The 22,728-nt window shown below is 45.7% G+C and overlaps 1 pseudogene across 1 annotated transcript in view; it reads left to right on the plus strand.

Moving 5' to 3' along the window:
• The window catches only part of LOC311101349 (cell adhesion molecule 2-like), a 94,752-nt pseudogene extending 82,928 nt beyond the window's left edge, over positions 1 to 11,824 (plus strand). Inside the window, exons 7-10 of the transcript in view lie at positions 3,947 to 3,973; positions 10,149 to 10,271; positions 10,927 to 11,029; positions 11,704 to 11,824. The product of the transcript in view is annotated as a cell adhesion molecule 2-like (transcript). The remainder of the gene's footprint in view (positions 1 to 3,946; positions 3,974 to 10,148; positions 10,272 to 10,926; positions 11,030 to 11,703) is intronic.
• Positions 11,825 to 22,728: the final 10,904 nt, after the last annotated feature.

The following is a 22,728-nucleotide window of genomic DNA, read 5'->3' on the forward strand; positions in this document are numbered from 1 at the left end:
CACCACTACCACCACCCCCACCCTCACCACCCCCACCACCACCACCACCCCCACTACCACCCCCACCACCCCCACCACCACCACCACCCCCACTACCACCCCCACCACCACCACTACCACCACCCCCACCATCACCACTACCACCAGACCCACCACCCCCACCACTACCACCACCCCCACCATCACCACCACCCCCACCACTACCACCACCCCCACCATCACCACCACCACCACCACTACCACCACCCCCACCACCACCCCCACCATCACCACCCCCACCATCACCACCACTACCACCCCCACCCCCACCACTACCACCATCCCCACCACCACCCCCACCATCACCACCCCCACCATCACCACCACTACCACCCCCACCCCCACCACCACCACCACCACCACTACCACCACCCCCACCATCACCACCCCCACCATCACCACCACTACCACCCCCACCATCACCACCACTACCACCACCCCCACCATCACCACTACCACCACCCCCACCACCACCACTACCACCACCATCACCACCACCACCACCACTACCACCACCCCCACCACCGCCCCCACCATCACCACCCCCACCATCACCACCACTACCACCACCCCCACCATCACCACTACCACCACCCCCACCACCACCACTACCACCACCCCCACCATCACCACTACCACCACCCCCACCACCACCACTACCACCACCATCACCACCACCACCACCACTACCACCACCCCCACCACCGCCCCTACCACCACCTGACCCACCACCCCCACCACTACCACCATCCCCACCACCACCCCCACCACCCCCACCCCCACCATCACCACCACTACCACCACCCCCACCACCACCACTACCACCACCCCCATCACCACTACCACCACCCCCACCACCACCACTACCACCACCCCCAACACCCCCACCACCGCCCCCACTGAGCCACGGAGGCTGAGGAGAGCTGGAGGTTTGTGAGCCACAGAGGTTGAGGAAAGATGCTCTGATTTGTAATATATTTATAACTGGCTCTGCTTTTTCAGAATCAGCACATGTACCATTGGTTCACTCCAGGCCCTGTTGTGAATGGAGCCAGGAGAGCAATTTTCTGTGAAGAAATAGACACTGTTTGCATCCCAAAAGGCACCCTATTCCCTATTTAGTGCACTACTTTTGACCAGGGCCTATAGGGCTTTAGTCAAAAGTAGTGCACTATATAGGGAATAGGGTGGCATTTGGGACGCAGGCGGTGAATGGATTTTCCCCTCACTCGCCCGGTAAACCAGTAAAATCCGTAAATCCAAAGCCTTTTTCAAATACATATTTATGTCAGGCCTTCCCACAACAACTTGACAGGACTTTCTGCAGAGAAAAGAGAAGAAGAAGAGCTGAGCAATATTTCCACAAACCTCAGTTCTTATTTAAGACCTCATTATGTCTGCAATTATTTTGTGTGTGTGTGTGTGTGTGTGTGTGTGAATGTATGTATGTGTGTATGCGTGTGTGTGTGTGTGTGTGCGCGTGATGTGTGTGTGTGTACGGGCGTGTGTGTGTGTGTGTCCATGCACAAATGAGGGCCACATGCAACATAATCCCTCAAAGTTGGATCAAATGCCTTTCCTTTGAAGGAGAGCGTTAGAGAAGCTGGCCTCCCTTCACCATGTTCTGCTGTTTAGAACGTAGAGAGTTAGAGAAGCTGGCCTCCCTTCACCATGTTCTGCTGTTTAGAACGTAGAGAGTTAGAGAAGCTAGCTTCCCTTCACCATGTTCTGCTGCTTGGAAAGGGTTTATGCATTCAGAATCCCATAAGTTGGATTCAGAATACAAACAGCAGCTGTAGTTGAATACACGTTGATGTTGTTTTTCCTCTAGGTCTCACACTATGTAATAGAAAGGAGAGATGAGCTAATGAGACAAAGTTATCATGCTGTATCGATTGTCCCAGAGTAGAAATTCTGATTTAGGATCTGTTTAGCCTTTAAAGTCACAATGAATAACATGACAGGGGGGGGTATCTGTCCTAGATCAGCACGCCTACACTCAACCTTTAGAGCCAGAGAGCATGGCTTCACTGTAGGTGGTTTGGAATCAGATCCACAGTGATGAGTGTGAATAAGAAGCCCATTGCTGTCTGATAAAGACAAAAAAACAATAAAGAAACAAGAGCTGCTGAATTTCCTTTACCCTGTCCATCTAACATCAGAAGTGTAGAGGGAAATAAAAAGTGATCAGGTCTAATGTACCCAGACAGTTGATACCCAGAGAGTTGATACCCAGACAGTTGATACCCAGACAGTTGATACCCAGACAGTTGATACCCAGACAGTTGATACCCAGACAGTTGATACCCAGACAGTTGATACCCAAAGAGTTGATACCCAGACAGTTGGTACCCAGACAGTTGATACCCAGACAGTTGATACCCAGACAGTTGATACCCAGACAGTTGATACCCAGACAGTTGATACCCAGAGAGTTGATACCCAGACAGTTGATACCCAGAGAGTTGATACCCAGAGAGTTGATTTAATAGACATTGACATTTCCAACAGAGCTATACACTCTTACAAAAAAGGGTTCCAAACGGGTTCTGCCTGTACCCATAGGAGAAACCTTTTTGGTTCCATATAGAACCCTCTGTGGAAAGGGTTCTACATGGAACTCAAAAGGGTTTTTACCTGGAACCAAAAAAATAGTTCTTCAAAAGGTTAACCTATGGGGACAGCCGAAGAACCCTTTTAGGTTCTAGATAGCATCTTTTTTTTCTTCTACGAGTCTACAGTATCTACTAGTATTTTAAGAGCTGTCTGCCATAGCCTTTTACCCCATAACAGTGAGTAGACTTTGAATACCTTGTGGTTGGTTGTCACCCTGTCTGCCTGTGTGTATCGCTGGGCCCTGTACTGCTGTCACTGTGATGTTCCCAAAGACTCCCAACGTTCAGCGGGCATCTTCTGGTTTTGTCATCAGTCAGTTGAGCTTGAAGTGAGCTTCGCTTTGGGCCGCTGTGTTACCCCACTGTGTTACCCCACTGTGTTACCCCACTGTCTTACCCCACTGTGTTACCCCACTGTGTTACCCCACTGTGTTACCCCACTGTGTTACCCCGCTGTGTTACCCCACTGTGTTACCCCGCTGTGTTACCCCGCTGTGTTACCCCGCTGTGTTACCCCGCTGTGTTACCCCGCTGTGTTACCCCACTGTGTTACCCCGCTGTGTTACCCCACTGTGTTACCCTGCTGTGTTACCCCGCTGTGTTACCCCACTGTGTTACCCCGCTGTGTTACCCCACTGTGTTACCCCACTGTGTTACCCCGCTGTGTTACCCCGCTGTGTTACCCCGCTGTGTTACCCCGCTGTGTCTGTCTGTCTGTCCATTCGTCTGTCCATCTGTCGACCCTCTAAGAGCATGCTAACCCCTCTCTCTGTCTGTCCGTCCGTCTGCCTCTAAGAGCATGCCAACCCCTCTCTCTGTCTGTCCGTCTGTCTGTCCATCTGTCGACCCTCTAAGAGCATGCTAACCCCTCTCTCTGTCTGTCCGTCCGTCTGCCTCTAAGAGCATGCCAACCCCTCTCTCTGTCTGTCCGTCTGTCTGTCCATCTGTCGACCCTCTAAGAGCATGCTAACCCCTCTCTCTGTCTGTCCGTCCGTCTGTCTCTGAGAGCATGCTAACCCCAGACCCCCCCCCCCCCCCCCCCCCCCCCCATGCCTCATTCTATGATGTCATCTTCATGTGCTCTAATAATAATAATAATAATAATATGCCATTTAGCAGACGCTTTTATCCAAAGCGACTTACAGTCATGCGTGCATACATTTTTGTGTATGGGTGGTCCCGGGGATCGAACCCACTACCTTGGCGTTACAAGCGCCGTGCTCTACCAGTTGTGCTCTGATATTATGTTGTCGCCCTCGTCTTCCCTTCCTTCCCTGCAACCATGGCAACAGCCAAAGACTTACCAGAGCCCACCACAGGTAAATATCCCGCTGCTAGCCGGCTGTCAGGTCATAATTGCAATCCGGGATGTGAGATCATACATGTGAGGTCATACATGTGAGGTCATACATGTGAGGTCATACATGTAAGGTCATACATGTGAGGTCATACATGTGAGGTCATACATGTGAGGTCATACATTGCAAGCCGGTTGTTCTGTAGAGCCCGACACTGACCACGCTACAGGCTACGTCCGAAATGGCACCCTATTCCCTAAACAATACAGTGCACTACTTTTGTCCAGAACCCCATAAGGTTGCCATTTCAGATTTGCCCGTAGCCTTCCTATCACACAGCATGAGTCTTGCACGGAGCTGAGTCAGTCTGCCCCACATGAGTCTAACCGTCACCTTGCACGGAGCTGAGTCAGTCTGCCCCACATGTGATGCCTAACTAGGTTGTCTGCCACTTGTGTTATTCAGTCTCTAACACTGACACGACAGGCACAAATGAACATTGGCCCTGGCCCACCGTCTATTAAGAAACCAAAAAACATCTTCTTCGTAGCTTTCCTCAGTCACATGCATATTTTTGCATCATCTTGAAATTGCATGATGGTCTATCTTGTTGGTGTGCTTTCCCCCCCTGTATGTGAATCATTCAGAATCATTCAGAATCATTCAGAATCATTCAGAATCATTCAGAATCATTCCCATTACCAGCTCCTTTTCATGGCCCTTCCAGACGATTCTGATCTGTGAGAAAGAGCTGAAAAGGGTTGTTGGAGTTTTATACAATACTGATCCATCTGTAGATTCATCTGAAAGAAATGCATGAAAAAAAAGCATCTGCAATGTCACTGAATTTTTTGATCAATGATCATAGCCTGAGACCGACAATTACATCTTAGAAATCTTTCACAATACGATAATGATTATGAGCTCCATGGCTCCTTCTCAATTTGCACCCTATTCTCTATCTAGTACACTACTTTTAGTGCGCCCTGGTTAAAACTAGTGCACTAAATAGTCAATGGGGTGCCATTTGGATAGGAAACCATGATACTGCATGTTGGAATAGTGCACATGTATTTTTTAGCTATGAATGGAGTATGTTGGATGACTGTTATGACTGTAGAAATTAATATCTAACATGAGATCCTGCTGAGGTCAGGGCTGGTCCTTCCGTTCTGCCGCCCTGGGCAAGACCAAAAAATCCTGCTCCAGCAAAAGTAGAATAGTCCTAGTAAGCAAAATGACGTTGAAAAGACGTCTAAAATATGTATTTTCCAGACGTTGAAGTTAGGTTCAATGTAGGTTCTGAATGAAAGGTGAAAAGACGTATTTTCCGTATGTTTAAAATACATATTTTCCAGGATGTTGAAAAGGCATCTTTTCCAGACGTTGAAAAATATGTATTTTCCGGGCGTTGAAATCAGGTTTATTTTCGGTTCTGAATGAAAGTAGAAAATACTTATTTTCTGGATGTTGAAAAACATATTTTCCAGACGTTGAAAATATGTATTTTCCTAATGTTGAAATCAGGCAAATGTTTTGATCTGAATGAAAGTTGGAAATAGTTAATCTCCAGCCTATAGGAAAGGCCACATACTCTTTCTACCGTATCCTATATCTGCTACGTGATTTATGTCAGATGATTTTGTCGACGGAACGTTGGTGGAGCGCCACAGCGTTGCATCTCTCCAACAGCACCCTGGAGAGGCGCGCCGGGAATGGACAAGCTAAATATTTTTGTGCACCTGCCTTTGACAAAGTGGGCGCTGCTCATCACAGGGCGGCATCAACGCTCACCTAAAAAAAGCCCTTATGCCGCAGGTTGAGAGAAATTGTCATTGTTTTTTGGGGTAGAATTATGTGAGGCGTTATGTGTTCAGAAAATGGCGCCCTCGTCAGTCTAATCCTGCCTAAATGGGCGGGCCGGCTGTGGCTGAGGTCTTAATCATTTAATGGAGCAACTAAATTGGCTGCTTTGGTTGAGTGGTTTCTACCCCAGCCAGTCTCTGTGGATGCATTCCAAATGACACTCTATTTCCTATGTAGTGCACTACTTTTCACCAGAGCGCTAATGAGAATTGGGTACCATTTTGGGACGGGCCGGCAGATATGTGGCCTTCCTCTACCAGGTCCGGTCTATGGTCTATCTCTTGAATATAAAGTCAAGTAAGTAAACCTTGTTTTAGCCAGAACGGTCTATAAGGGGAGGAGCATACCTTCTGTTTGTGTGGTGTAACGGCAGCTTGATGTACAAGTAAAAAACCCTAGTGAATAATAGTGATGTCATAAGTGAACAACAACAACAACAACGAGAGCCGTACCCTCTAGGAGCACAGATGCAATAATCTAATATCCTAATAACCAACGTTTTCGACAGACAAGCTGTCTTCATCAGGGTATAAGTGAACATGTCCCCTGGTACCTCTTGGCATCAGTAATCGGTGCCCCCCCCGCACATTGACTCTGTACCGGTACCCCCCCCCATGTATATAACCTCCCTACTGTTATTTTATTTTTTACTGCTGCTCTTTAATTATTTGCTATTTAAAAAAAAAAAAATCTTAAACTGCATTGTTGGTTAAGGGCTTGTAAGTAAGCATTTCACTGTAATGTCTACACCTGTTGTATTCGGCGCATGTGGCAAATACAATTTGATTTGATTTGATAATTATGGTCATAATCATGGTCGTGCCAGACAGGCCGATTGGACGTTGAAGAGGGATATAGCGATGTCATAACAGAACATGTCCTCTGGATATATACATTTCTCTAGCTAGGCTACCTCCTCTCCTCAACACATTGCTCGCATCCCAAATGGCATCCAATTTCCTTCAAAAGTGCACCATTGTTGACCCATTTGGGACGTAGACATTATCTTTTAATGAACTCAGACACCTCTCTCCATTCATGGGCTGTGCTCCTGTAATGTGTGTAAATATTGATATTGTCCTCCTAACCTTGTCGCTCTTCATAGCGAAAGAATAGAATCCACGTGTGCAGCAATCTGATGTCAAGTTAGCTGCTTCCCAAATGGCACCCTATTCACTACACAGCCCTATGGACCCTGGTCAAAAGTAGTGCACTATGTAGGGAACAGGATGTCACTTGGGATTCAGCCATAGTTTTTATTTTGTCCTTTGTTGTGCCTTGGCAGTGACACGCATGCATTAAACAACAGATAGCTGAAGCTTTTATCTAGATGACAACTAGAAACACACTCTACCAAACACTTCCTGTTCCTGACAGACAGACAGACAGACAGACAGACAGACAGACAGACAGGTTTAATCAGGCCTATCTCTGATCTGTCAGAGGAAATAAACTACACTACATCCCAGGGCTTTGTCCCAAATGGCACCCTACACTGAGTGTACAAAACATTAGGAGCTCTTTCCATGACAGACTGACCAGGTTAATTTTTTTTCTATTTTCTATTTTATTTAACCTTTATTTTACTAGGCAAGTCAGTTAAGAACAAATTCTTATTTACAATGACGGCCTACACCGGCCAAACCCGGACGACGCTGGGCCAATTGTGCGCCGCCCCTATGGGACTCCCAATCACGGCCGGTTGTGATACAACCTGGAATCGAACCAGGGGGTCTGTAGTGACGCCTCAAGCACTGAGATGCAGTGCCTTAGACCGCTGCGCCACTCGGGAGCCCGAGCCCAAAAGCTATGGTCCCTTATGGATTTCACTTGTTAAATCCACTTCAATCAGTGTAGATGAAAGGGAGGAGACATGTTAAAGAATGATTTTTAAGCGTTGCGACAATTGAGACATGGATTGTGTATGTGTGCCATTCAGGGGGTGTAAGTGCATTTGAATGGGGTATGGAAGTAGGTGTCACCGGTTCGTGTCAAGAACTGCAACGCTGCTGGGTTTTTCACGCTCAACAGTTTCCTGTGTGTATCAAGAATGGTCCACCACCCAAAGGACATCCAGCCAAACATTAGGTGTTCCTAATGTTTGGTATACTCAGTGTAATTCACTACTTTTGTAAAAGTAGTGCACTATGAAGAAAATAGGGTAATAGGGGAAGAGGGGAAGAGGGGAAGAGGGGAAGAGGGTCCCATTTGGGATGCAGTCAATGAGTTAGGCTGAAAGTTCCATCATGGTGGCCCCATTCTGCGTGGACTATCCGGATCAAGATGATGAATTATACAGTACGTCTTGCATATAATTACATCCACATGGAGATTTTTCATATTAAAATTGGCGGGTAAAAACACAAGTTCTCACTCTCTCCCCCTCTCCCTCTCCCCCTCTCCCCCTCTCTCTGTCTCTCTCTCTCTCTCTCTCTCTCTCTCTCTCTCTCACCTTCTCTCTCTCCCCTCTCTCTCTCTCTCTCTCTCTCTCTCTCTCTCTCTCTCTCTCTCTCTCTCCCCCCTCTCCCTTACCCTCTCTCTCTCTCTCCCTCTCAGGGTGACTTTGCGTAGCTGAGCAGCGGGCTCTGCCATTCATCACCATGAGTTAATGAGAGCAGAGCACACAAGTAGCACATAAAGACTCGTCAGACCGACCGCTTACAGTTTACAGCAGGACACACACACACAGAGACAGGGGGGCCCAGCTCGGGTAGGGTGGTAAACCTGTTTCAGGATGCTCTCTGCCCCCCCCCCCCCCCCCCCCCAGTCAGCCTCAGGTTAAACTGAAGCCATTTCAGACTGTACCAAAGACCTTAAGCACCACTGATTCTGAGCAAGATAGGGACAGTGGCTTGAGCCTGTTGTGGCTGCCTTGGCAGGGATAGCTAGCAGCTACAGTAGGCCTACCACTGATAGATTAGGGTCAAATCCCAAATGGCACCCTATCCCCTAATGCACTACTTTTCAGAAGTCGTGGATTTTATGAGGAATAGGGTGCCATTTGGGATGTATCCAAAGTTGAATTCCTCCCTCACCACAATGTCATGTTTTTACTGTCTCAGGCCCAAACTCAACCGTTTTAAAAGTGGGAGACTGCTGCTGAATAATTCAAGAAGAATAAGCTATCCTGGAAGATTGTTTTCACTGCACTGCTATGACAGTTTTGTTCCTGTTGTTTCAGAAACACTTTGATGTTTTCATTGTTCCTCTTTAACGACCCACTGCATGAAACACACCTATCAGAAACAGGTGGTGATGTCTCTCCTCTATTCCCTTCCTTCTCTTCCTCCGTCTCTCAATCTCTCTCCCTCCCTCCTTCCCTCTTTCTCTCTCCTCATCCCATTCTTCTCTCCCTCCCTCCTTCCCTCTCCTCATCCCATTCTTCTCTCCTTCCCTCCTTCCCTCTTTCTCTCTCCTCATCCCATTCTTCTCTCCTTCCCTCCTTCCCTCTTTCTCTCTCCTCATCCCATTCTTCTCTCCCTCCCTCCTTCCCTCTTTCTCTCTGCTCATCCCATTCTTCTCTCCTTCCCTCCTTCCCTCTTTCTCTCTCCTCATCCCATTCTTCTCTCATTCCCTCCTTCCCTCTTTCTCTCTCCTCATCCCATTCTTCTCTCCTTCCCTCCTTCCCTCTTTCTCTCTCCTCATCCCATTCTTCTCTCCCTCCCTCCTTCTCTCTCCTCATCCCATTCTTCTCTCCCTCCCTCCTTCCCTCTTTCTCTCTCCTCATCCCATTCTTCTCTCCCTCCCTCCTTCTCTCTCCTCATCCCATTCTTCTCTCCTTCCCTCCTTCCCTCTTTCTCTCTCCTCATCCCATTCTTCTCTCCTTCCCTCCTTCCCTCTTTCTCTCTCCTCATCCCATTCTTCTCTCCCTCCCTCCTTCCCTCTTTCTCTCTCCTCATCCCATTCTTCTCTCCTTCCCTCCTTCCCTCTTTCTCTCTCCTCATCCCATTCTTCTCTCCTTCCCTCCTTCCCTCTTTCTCTCTCCTCATCCCGTTCTTCTCTCCCTCCCTCCTTCCCTCTTTCTCTCTCCTCATCCCATTCTTCTCTCCTTCCCTCCTTCCCTCTTTCTCTCTCCTCATCCCATTCTTCTCTCCCTCCCTCCTTCTCTCTCCTCATCCCATTCTTCTCTCCTTCCCTCCTTCCCTCTTTCTATCTCCTCATCCCATTCTTCTCTCCCTCCCTCCTTCCCTCCCTCCTTCTCTCTCCTCATCCCATTCTTCTCTCCCTCCTTCTTCACATCTCTATCCCTCCTCTCCATCTCTCTTCCCCTCCTTATATCTCTCCTTTCTTCCCCTCCTCCTCTCTTCCTCCTCTCTTCCTCTCTCTCCAGATCCCAATGCACTAGGACAGCATGACCCTGACCATGCATTAATCGGAGGTGTTGTGGCTGTGGTTGTGTTCATCACCTTGTGTTTGATCATAGCTCTAGGACGGTATCTGGCCAGGCATAAAGGTAAGGACATCATTTGCTTCTCCTAAAGTCTCACAATATTTTTTGTAAAATGATGTGAACATTTTAAAGAAATTGTCAAACATTTTCACATACTGTAAATCATCTTTAAACAGTTTTCAATGAATTTAGAAACATGGTACACATAACACAAACATCTCTATGTCTGTGTGTCTGTCTGTCTGTGTGTGTGTGTGTGTGTGTGTGTGTGTGTGTGTGTGTGTGTGTGTGTGTGTGTGTGTCTGTGTGTGTCTGTGTGTCTGTGTGTGTGTGTGTGTCTGTGTGTGTGTGTGTGTGTGTCTGTCTGTGTGTGTGTGTGTGTCTGTGTGTCTGTGTGTCTGTATGTGTGTGTGTGTGTGTGTCTGTGTGTCTGTGTGTCTGTGTGTCTGTATGTGTGTGTGTGTGTGTGTGTGTGTCTGTCTGTGTGTGTGTGTGTGTGTCTGTCTGTGTGTGTGTGTGTGTGTCTGTGTGTGTGTGTGTGTGTGTCTGTGTGTGTGTCTGTGTGTGTGTGTGTGTCTGTGTGTGTGTGTGTGTGTGTGTGTGTCTGTGTCTGTGTCTGTGTCTGTGTCTGTGTCTGTGTGTGTGTGTGTGTGTGTGTGTGTGTGTGTGTGTGTGTGTGTGTGTGTGTGTGTGTGTGTGTGTGTGTGTGTGTGAACAGGGACGTACCTAACACACGAGGCTAAAGGATCCGAGGACGCCCCTGACGCAGACACAGCCATCATCAACGCAGAGGGGAACCATGCATCAGAGGAGAAGAAAGAGTACTTCATTTAGACCTCCTCTGTTCTTCCCGTTTCATTCTGTCTCTTTCCCTTTATGTTTCGACCTCTGTTCTGTCTTTTCCTTTCGGTTTGTTTCTTTCGTGACAAAACCAGTCGGCCATCAGAGGCAGGGGCGGACTAGGACGAGATATCGGCCCCGGGCATTTCTAACACATCGGCCCATTTGTTTCCTTGAGGCACCCATTGTTAGGCAAATTATAATATTTCTGGCCCACTGGGCTAAAGATGGACCAGCCCATCTGGCATTTGCCAGAATCGCCCTATGTCCAGTCCATCTCTGCCAGTCGACCAGCAGAGTCTGTAGCTGGCTCAGTCTGTAGCTGCAGTTCTTTACCCCCATCTCCTCTACTGAAACAGAAAGCTCAAGTTTAGTTTACCGGTTGGTTTTTTACACGAGCAATCGCTGAGAACGTTGCCTCGTTTTTACTTCAAATGTACTCCGCTTCATGTACTCAGTGTTTTTAAAAGAGCAGACCCTGTTTTATTCAGGCCAGCACCCAAATCTCTGTTGGTTGTCATGTTTGATTTGACAGTGCCTAAATATACAGACCGTTCTTGGTCTGCTTCTGTCATGTTTGTTTCAACTCTTTGTGGGTTTTTTTATTAGGATTTTGCGTCCCCTACACCCCTTCACTGTTAAATACCTTTTGCAGATATTACCGTCAGGAAGCGGCAAGAAATGTGCTTCATCTGACGCCGGAAAACATTGGCTATGCCAATAATTATGCTTTCAGAGAAGAATATGTGAAATGTATCAATGTGAACGACATGTGATGGGGTTTTTGTTGTAACTGTAAAAAAAAAAAAAAAGGTATTGGGTGTCATCTGGAGATTACAACAACTATATATGAGAGGCAGAATTAGGCTGCATGTTGTGGAAAACAACTGAATAGTTCGAACACTGACACGAAAACGTTTTAGAATATTGGAAGAAAAAAAAAAAAAGAAGCACAATCCGTATGATTGTTTATGTTTGAATGTGGATATTATATGATGACATATTATCCTCCTTTCTTAGCTTTGTTTGTATATTGGTATAGGCCATAGTCTCATCTCACATGGAAAGGAACAACGGGGAGAATCAGAAGTAGGACAAAAAGCACAACGTCTCAGACAAACAGAGAAATAATTATTCACCAAGCAGTTCATTATCTCAGGATTCAATACGAGTCTAATATTCACTGATGTTTTCAGACCCAATGATTGGAGATTCGGGCCAGGATTCAATATGGCTGCGGGTTGTCAACGAAGCGGCTTTCAGAGGCAGTGTTCCCGCATTCGCTGCGATCTTTATTCACGGTAAACGCTTGCATATGTCGGCCCAATCGGAAAGACAGAGCTACAGCGCTGTTTGTCAGACCAGGAGAAAATCGGTCTTCTCATAAAAACGTCTGTAGCGTCCGAACGGTTTGGCTCTAACTAACTCATGTGAAGGTAACCCATAGAAATGAATGGTAGTATGGAGGTAGTTATGTGCCAACAAAAATAATTGGTTAAATATGTGTCCAAAAAAATATTAAAAAATATTTCCAGAGCTGTCTTATATAGATCCTAGATACAGGACAGACATTTCAAACCTTATGATTAATTTTTTGACTGTCTTTTTTTGCCATTTATGAATATGTTATTCGATACGTTTCTATGGGATAATTCAAAAAATCTTTTACCTTATTTTTATATACCTAAAGGGGTCCTAAAATTCTAAATCGAATAGCTAAATGATCCGTGGTATGACTGTCTTAAAACAATTCCATTTGTTAGATCAGGAGAACCTTTTACAGGTTAAAAAGCCACGCTCTCGATCATCCCGCGGTCAGATTGAATCCCGGTATGATCAGAAAGTATCCGATCACCCTGACTAAGACACTAACTTACTAAGGTCTGAACCTCATTTCATTTCTAAGAACAACTACTGGTCAGCTTCTATATCTCTGAAAGACTGGAAGAACCAAATCCTACGAGTTCTGGGAACCTAAAGAGGTTGATATTGGGGGGTTTGCATCCCAAATCGCACCCCATTCCCCTTCATAGTGCACTACTTTTGACCAGGGTCCATATGGTTTTTGGTCAAAAGTAGTGCACTATGAAGGCAATAGGGTACCATTTGGGACCCAGGCTATGTTACTTTATTGATCTAATGCTCCCTTGTGAATATTGCTGTATATGACTTTGCTAATGTGATGATTGCTGGTGGGCAATATTGTTGAATTTTGGGAACCCTTAAAACATTGAAATGTGTATATTAGACAATATATCAATTTAACATATTCCAGAAGTCTCTTGAATTATTATAATTTTTTGTCATTTGTTTGATGAAGAACAAGCATTTTGTTTCACCACAAGGCATGTATATAATGTGTAAGTATTACATTTTGGTAAAATAAAAATAAAAAGACACTTGTTATTTAAAGGTTTTCATTTCAGAGCATATCAGTTGCAGTCATTTTGACACTTTGACATGTTTCTTTTCATGCTTTGAAGAATTCTCTGAACGTGAATTCTAATGGATTGACTCTGGTTGATAGATAGTGTATTTATTATTATTATTGATTGATATTATTGGTAATATTATGCTATATTAATTGATATTATTATTACAAAAGTAGTTGTCTGAAGTTAACTTTTCCATTTTGTAACAAAAATAAAGTCAATTATTGAAGAAACTTCTGTCATTAAAAAACAATACAACGATCACCGTTATGGCCTTTGAGTTTGCTGCAAACAGTTGTAATGACGTGTTATAAAGGCTTTGGTGACCCAGACATCTTCCCACTCTATACAAGACACGTTGAAACACATTGCCAATATTCATAATACATGTTCTTTTGTTAGTTCAATTTGATGCTATAAATAAATGACTAATTTTTGTATAAAGTTTGAATTGCTGTAATTGCATTGCATTTTAAGGGGGGGATGTGAGAGTGAGGTTTGCTTTTTCAGTATTAAATATCAATTTTTCAAAACTATGCCACTGTAAAAAAAGAAAATAAAACATTAATAATGAAGAAAAGTGCTGATTAAAATATGACCAGAATGACACTGTCTCGTTGTCTTTTTATTCATGTGATGTCTTCAGAGTTTCCGGTTGCTTCTATGAAAAAGGAATAAAGCAACAATCGTAAGGTACCATTTTCGCACACCTGTGATTGCTATTCTGACAACAAACACTTGAATAATGAGTAAGTCTTTAGTATCAATAATGTCTGTAAAGTGCCTTAACTAATGATTAAATATCTATGAGGCTCTTGAGGAGGATGGCCCCAGACTCTCTATCTATCCTGAGAAGGATGGCCCCAGACTCTCTATCTATCCTGAGGAGGATGGCCCCAGACTCTCTATCTATCCCGAGGAGGATGGCCCCAGACTCTCTATCTATCCTGAGGAGGATGGCCCCAGACTCTCTATCTATCCTGAGGAGGATGGCCCCAGACTCTCTATCCTGTGGAGGATGGCCCCAGACTCTCTATCTATCCTGAGGAGGATGGCCCCAGACTCTCTCTATCTATCCTGAGGAGGATGGCCGCAGACTCTCTATCTATCCTGAGGAGCATGGCCCCAGACTCTCTCTCTATCCTGTGGAGGATGGCCCCAGACTCTCTATCTATCCTGAGGAGGATGGCCCCAGACTCTCTATCTATCCTGAGGAGGATGGCCCCAGACTCTCTCTCTATCCTGAGGAGGATGGCCGCAGACTCTCTATCTATCCTGAGGAGGATGGCCCCAGACTCTCTATCTATCCTGAGGAGGATGGCCCCAGACTCTCTATCTATCCTGAGGAGGATGGCCCCAGACTCTCTATCTATCCTGAGGAGGATGGCCCCAGACTCTCTATCTATCCTGTGGAGGATGGCCCCAGACTCTCTATCTATCCTGAGGAGGATGGCCCCAGACTCTCTATCTATCCTGAGGAGGATGGCCCCAGACTCTCTCTCTATCTGCCCTTCAGCTGCTTTACAAATTAATTCATATAAATGAGGAATTCCATCTCTCTGTTTACACCTGGTGGTAACATATGTCCTGATCTTGTCCACGTCTTTATTATTATTAGTAAGGTTTATTTGATAATGTACACATTTACAGCTAAAAGCTGAATTGCAGTATAGAACCCATTGTATCTGGATATCTTAACAGGTGTAAACAGATATGGATGGTCAAACCATTGAAATCATAATTATATTGGCCTCTTAAGATCGGATCAGATCAGATAGTGAACGGATCACAACTGATCAAGATAACAAAACCCACATTTTAGCGCAAGGTGTAAACGAGGCTTCACAGTCGCTTATCTCTTCCTCCATTCTGATAGTATTTTACTTGGTTGTTTCATAAGGTTTAATATGGCTAGAGGGGGAGTTTTAGCCATGCTGTCATGGCTGTGCTTCAGGAGCTGTAGACACATAAGAGTCAGAATGTCTGCCAACTGTTCGCTGCTCCCACACGTGATCTTTAGTAAATTGTGATACACAACAAACAACATCAGTCATGGGGTGCTTCCCAAATGGCACATTATTACCTTTATAGTGAATAATATTTTGGGGCCAGGCCCCACAGAGCTCTCGTCAAAGGTAGTCCACTATAAAGTAAAAAAGGGTCCATTTGAGACACATTTTAGTAAAGTTTCAGTGATCCCCTGACTTCTGTTGTGTATCTCCCAGTGTTCAAGGAGGAGCTGCCATCTGGGAAAGAACTGGTCTAATAAGATAACACTGGTAATAGAACAAGGGGGAACCACAAGGCCCCAAATGATCTACAGTGGGGGAAAAAAGTATTTAGTCAGCCACCAATTGTGCAAGTTCTCCCACTTAAAAAGATGAGAGAGGCCTGTAATTTTCATCATAGGTACACGTCAACTATGACAGACAAATTGAGATTTTTTTTCTCCAAAAAATCACATTGTAGGATTTTTTATGAATTTATTTGCAAATTATGGTGGAAAATAAGTATTTGGTCACCTACAAACAAGCAAGATTTCTGGCTCTCACAGACCTGTAACTTCTTCTTTAAGAGGCTCCTCTGTCCTCCACTCGTTACTTGTATTAATGGCACCTGTTTGAACTTGTTATCAGTATAAAAGACACCTGTCCACAACCTCAAACAGTCACACTCCAAACTCCACTATGGCCAAGACCAAAGAGCTGTCAAAGGACACCAGAAACAAAATTGTAGACCTGCACCAGGCTGGGAAGACTGAATCTGCAATAGGTAAGCAGCTTGGTTTGAATAAATCAACTGTGGGAGCAATTATTAGGAAATGGAAGACATACAAGACCACTGATAATCTCCCTCGATCTGGGGCTCCACGCAAGATCTCACCTCGTGGGGTCAAAATGATCACAAGAACGGTGAGCAAAAATCCCAGAACCACACGGGGGGACCTAGTGAATGACCTGCAGAGAGCTGGGACCAAAGTAACAAAGCCTACCATCAGTAACACACTACGCCGCCAGGGACTCAAATCCTGCAGTGCCAGACGTGTCCCCCTGCTTAAGCCAGTACATGTCCAGGCCCGTCTGAAGTTTGCTAGAGTACATTTGGATGATCCAGAAGAGGATTGGGAGAATGTCATATGGTCAGATGAAACCAAAATATAACTTTTTGGTAAAAACTCAACTCGTCGTGTTTGGAGGACAAAGAATGCTGAGTTGCATCCAAAGAACACCATACCTACTGTGAAGCATGGGGGTGGAAACATCATGCTTTGGGGCTGTTTTTCTGCAAAGGGACCAGGACGACTGATCCGTGTAAAGGAAAGAATGAATGGGGCCATGTATCGTGAGATTTTGAGTGAAAACCTCTTTCCATCAGCAAGGGCATTGAAGATGAAACGTGGCTGGGTCTTTCAGTATGACAATGATCCCAAACACACCGCCCGGCAACGAAGGAGTGGCTTCGTAAGAAGCATTTCAAGATCCTGGAGTGGCCTAGCCAGTCTCCAGATCTCAACCCCATAGAAAATCTTTGGAGGGAGTTGAAAGTCTGTGTTGCCCAGCGACAGCCCCAAAACATCACTGCTCTAAAGGAGATATGCATGGAGGAATGGGCCAAAATACCAGCAACAGTGTGTGAAAACCTTGTGAAGACTTACAGAAAACGTTTGACCTGTGTCATTGCCAACAAAGGGTATATAACAAAGTATTGAGAAACTTTTGTTATTGACCAAATACTTATTTTCCACCATAATTTGCAAATAAATTCATTAAAAATCCTACAATGTGATTTTCTGGATTTTTTATTTCTCATTTTGTCTGTCATAGTTGACGTGTACCTATGATGAGAATTACAGCCCTCTCTCATCTTTTTAAGTGGGAGAACTTGCACAATTGGTGGCTGACTAAATACTTTTTTTCCCCCACTGTATATCGTTTCTCAGGCATCCATTTCACCAATGCTCTTATTGTATATTGTAATGAATAGGTATGTTGTTGCATGCACTATAGGGATATTGGTGGTCTTCAGCGGATGGATTTCCATACACAATAACTAGTGACAGATTAAAAAACCTTTCCAACCCTTTCCGGCTCTTTTTCGTTGTCCTTCGAGGCCGAGTTGAGCCGGATCGGTGACTAACAGATGAAGAGGGTTGTACGGGTTTAGTAGCCCACGATAGAACACTTAGAGATGTGCTGAATACTTTACCACTACTTTACTTGATTTTATTACATGTATTGAACAGGGAATTTCATTTTAGATAATTTTATTTTGGGTAAAATAACTCACACATCAAACAAGATTATGCATTCGTTCCCTAAAGGTTAGGAGACTTGAAAGCATTAATTAAAACACATTTCCAAAGTGGTCAAACGATGCACATACAGTCGGTAAATCAACATCAGTGATTAATTGTGTGTGCATCTACCAGATTCTCTGACATTGAGATGTTTTCCATAGAGGGATATAATATCTAAGCACTGCTGGGTGTGATGACATATCTGTATTTAATGAGATCCTTCCACAGTCCATGAGCTGCGTCCCAAATGGCACCCTATTCCCTATGTAGTGCACTACTTTTGACCAGAATCATATGGGCCTTAGACCAGAGCCCTGGTTAAAAGTAGTGCACTAAATAGGGAATAGGGTGCCATTTGGGCGACAATCCATCTCTTCAGAGTCTCTGTGGGGAGATGTGAGTCTGTCTCCTGCTGTGTGAGGATGCTGTTGATATGAAGCCTCCCTCCATGCTGTTCTGTGTGGCTCCATTCTTCAGTCTCTCATTGACCTTGAGCATAATGTTGCTTCCCAGCAGACTAATGCTGCCATTATCAACACGCTGCCAGGCCAACCATCTGCCTGATTCATACCCAAACTCTTCCCTCTCCTCTCCCCTCATTCTCCTCTCCACGCTCTCCTCTAACATCTAACCGCCTAGCACTCCTCTCCTCTCCCCTCACATCTCACCTCCTCGCTCTCCTCTCCTCCCTCTCCTCTCCCCTAGCATTACATTTACATTTTAGTCATTTACAGACGCTCTTATCCAGAGCGACTTATAGTTAGTGAGCGCAAACATTTTCATACTCATCGCCTCACTCCCCTCTCCTCTCCTCCCCTCCCATCTCCCCTAGCATCTCATCGCCTCGCTCCCCTCTCCTCCCCTCCCCTCTCCCATTGTATCCCTACTCTCTTCCCTTTTCTCCTCCCCTCGTCTCCCCCGTTTGCTCCCTCTATTGTCCAAACGACTCCCAATGCCCACTTCATAATCATTACCAGAAAGAACCCAGCCAAGTCAAACTAACATCGACTCTCAGTAACACAGCTTTCTGCGCCTACTCTCTCTTTCCCTTCCTTCAACAAAGACATTGAGCTTCATAATAGAGCCTATGCTTATGCTGTGAGTATTATAATATGTATTTTTTTTTTACATATAACAGGCAATAATGTATGAACATCAATCATAGTTTGGTCGTCGATTAAACGAAACAAGAGGGAAAAGATTGCAATTTTAAAATTGTATGGAAAGAAAGATTAAACTAGTATTTTCATTCGTTACGCTATAACCAGGGTAATACTTGGGGCGATACTCAGGATAATAAGAAGATCCCATTTAGAACCATGGCAAAGAGTTCATCCAAGAGTGTCCTCTGAGTAACAAGGTGAGTTGGACGGAGCCAGGCGCAGGAGGTGTGAATCATAGAATAAGGTTTATTTGGCCAATACAGCAGTCCGCAGCAATGCGTAAACCAAATACATTTACATTTACATTTTAGTCATTTAGCAGACGCTCTTTTCCAGAGCGACTTACAGTTAGTGAATACATATATATATATATATATATTTTTTTTTTTTTCATACTGGTCCCCCATGGGAATTGAACCCACAACCCTGGCGTTGCAAACACCATGCTCTATCAACTGAGCTACAATACAGTGCGACTTAAATGCGTACTGGGAAAACAAAACACACGGGTGAATATCCCGGCGATAAAAGTAACCTAATGCTCAACACGAGCTAGCGACACCTCCACATGGAACAATAACACACAAAGACATGGGGGAGCAGAGGGGATAATTATACAGAGACTGATGAGGGGATATGAACCAGGTGTGTGTGAAAAACAAGACAAAACAAATGGAATGATGAAAAGAGGAGCGGCAGTGGCTAGAAGGCCGGTGACGACGAACGCCGAAGCCTGCCCGAACAAGGAGATGAGGCAGCTTCGGAGGGAGTAGTGACAATACCCCCCCCCCCCCCCCCCTTGATGCGCAGCTCCAGCAGCGTGCCGACACCGGCCCCGGGGATGACCAGGAGGACGCAGAGCAGGGCGATCCGGATGGCGACGCAACAGGGAGGGATCGAGGACATCCTTCACCAGGACCCAGCACCGCTCCTCCGGACCATACCCCTCCCACTCCACGAGGTACTGAAGTCCCCCCGCCCGACGCCTCGAATCCAGGATGGAACGGACGGAGTACGCCGGGGCCCCCTCGATGTCCAGAGGGGGCGGATGGACCTCCCGCACCTCAGACACCACCGGCCTGAGGAGAGACACGTGAAACGAGGGGTTAATACGGTAATCAGGAGGGAGCAGCAACCTATTCGTAACCTCGTTCACTCTCCTTAGGACTTTGAACGGCCCCACAAACCGCAGGCCCAGCATACGGCAGGGCAGGCGGAGGGGCAGGTTCCGGGTCAAGAGACAGACCTGATCACCCGGTACAAAGACCGGGGCCTCACTGTGGTGGCGGTCAGCGTTGGACTTCTGGCGACGCAAGACGTGCTGGAGGTGGACGTGGGCGGCATTCCACGTCTCTTCCGCGTGCCGAAACCAGTCGTCCACCGCAGGAGCTTCGGTCTGGCTCTGACGCCACGGTGCCAGGACCGGCTGATACCCGAAAACATATTGAAATGGTGACATGTTAGTGGAGGAGTGGCGGAGAGAGTTCTGGGCATATTTGGCCCATGGCAAGAACACCGACCACTCCCCCTGCCGGTCCTGGCAGTAGGACCGCAGGAACCTACCCATATCCTGATTCACCCGTTCCACGTGCCCATTAGATTTGGGGTTAAACCCGGAGGTCAGGCTGACTGAGACCCCCAGACGTTCCATGAACGCCTTCAAGACCCTAGACGTAAACTGGGGACCCCCGGTCAGACACTATGTCCTCCGGCCGGACAATCTGTCTCTGGCACCCTGTAGTGCCGGAAGACGTGAGTAAAAAGGGCTTTCGCAGTTTGCAGGGCCGTGGGGGAGACCAGGCAGAGGAAGGAGGCGGCAGGCTTTAGAAAAGCGGTCCACAACAACCAGGATGGTGGTGTTACCCTGAGAGAGGGGAAGATCAGTTAGAAAATCGATCAATAAGTGGGACCGTTGTGGAACTGGTAAGGTATGTACAGTTGAAGTCGGAGGATTACATACACTTAGGTTGGAGTCATTAAAACTCGTTTTTCAACCACTCCACAAATTTCTTGTTAACAAACTATAGTTTTGGCAAGTCGGTTAGGACATCTACCTTGTGCATGACACAAGTAATTCTTCCAACAATTGTTTACAGACAGATTATTTCACTTATAATTCACTGTATCACAATCCCAGTGGGTCAGAAGGTTACATACACTAAGTTGACTGTGCCTTTAAACAGCTTGGAAAATTCCAGAAAATGATGTCATGGCTTTAGAAGTTTCTGATAGGCTAATTGACATCATTTGAGTCAATTGGAGGTGTGCCTGCGGATGTATTTCAAGGCCTACCTTCAAACTCAGTGCCTCTTTGCTTGACATCATGGGAAAATCAAAACAAATCAGCCAAGACCTCAGAAAAAATATGTAGACCTCCATAAGTCTGGTTCATCCTTGGGAGCAATTTCCAAACGCCTGAAGGTACCACGTTCATCTGTATAAACACCATGGGACCACGCAGCCGTCATACCGCTCAGGAAGGAGACGCGTTCTGTCTCCTAGAGATGAACATACTTTGGTGCGAAAAGTGTAAATCAAGCCCAGAACAAAAGCAAAGGACCTTGTGAAGATGCTGGAGGAAACAGGTACAAAAGTATCTACAGTGGGGGAAAAAAGTATTTAGTCAGCCACCAATTGTGCAAGTTCTCCCACTTAAAAAGATGAGAGAGGCCTGTAATTTTCATCATAGGTACACGTCAACTATGACAGACAAAATGAGATTTTTTTTCTCCAGAAAATCACATTGTAGGATTTTTTATGAATTTATTTACAAATTATGGTGGAAAATAAGTATTTGGTCAATAACAAAAGTTTCTCAATACTTTGTTATATACCCTTTGTTGGCAATCAAATCAAATCAAATCTTATTTTATTGGTCACATGCGCCGAATACAACAGGTGCAGACATTACAGTGAAATGCTTACTTACAGCCCTTAACCAACAGTGCATTTATTTTTTACCAAAAAAAAGTAAAAATAAAACAACAACAAAAAAAGTGTTGAGAAAAAAAGAGCAGAAGTAAAATAAAATAACAGTAGGGAGGCTATATATACAGGGAGGTACCGGTGCAGAGTCAATGTGCGGGGGCACCGGCTAGTTGAGGTAGTTGAAGTAATATGTACATGTGGGTAGAGTTAAAGTGACTATGCATAAATAATTAACAGAGTAGCAGCAGCGTAAAAAGGATGGGGTGAGGGAGCAGTGCAAATAGTCCGGGTAGCCATGATTAGCTGTTCAGGAGTCTTATGGCTTGGGGGTAGAAGCTGTTGAGAAGTATTTTGGACCTAGACTTGGCACTCCGGTACCGCTTGCCGTGCGGTAGCAGAGAGAACAGTCTATGACTAGGGTGGCTGGAGTCTTTGACAATTTTGAGGGCCTTCCTCTGACACCGCCTGGTATAGAGGTCCTGGATGGCAGGAAGCTTGGCCCCAGTGATGTACTGGGCCGTACGCACTACCCTCTGTAGTGCCTTGCGGTCGGAGGCCAAGCAGTTGCCATACCAGGCGGTGATGCAACCAGTCAGGATGCTCTCGATGGTGCAGCTGTAGAATTTTTTGAGGATCTGAGGACCCATGCCGAATCTTTTCAGTCTCCTGAGGGGGAATAGGCTTTGTCGTGCCCTCTTCACGACTGTCTTGGTGTGTTTGGACCATGATAGTTCGTTGGTGATGTGGACACCAAGGAACTTGAAGCTCTCAACCTGTTCCACTACAGCCCCGTCGATGAGAATGGGGGCGTGCTCAGTCCTCTTTTTTTTCCTGTAGTCCACAATCATCTCCTTTGTCTT

Source organism: Coregonus lavaretus, assembly GCF_964263955.1.
Source record: "Coregonus lavaretus genome assembly, chromosome: 26".
Classification (NCBI taxonomy): Eukaryota; Metazoa; Chordata; class Actinopteri; order Salmoniformes; family Salmonidae; genus Coregonus; species Coregonus lavaretus.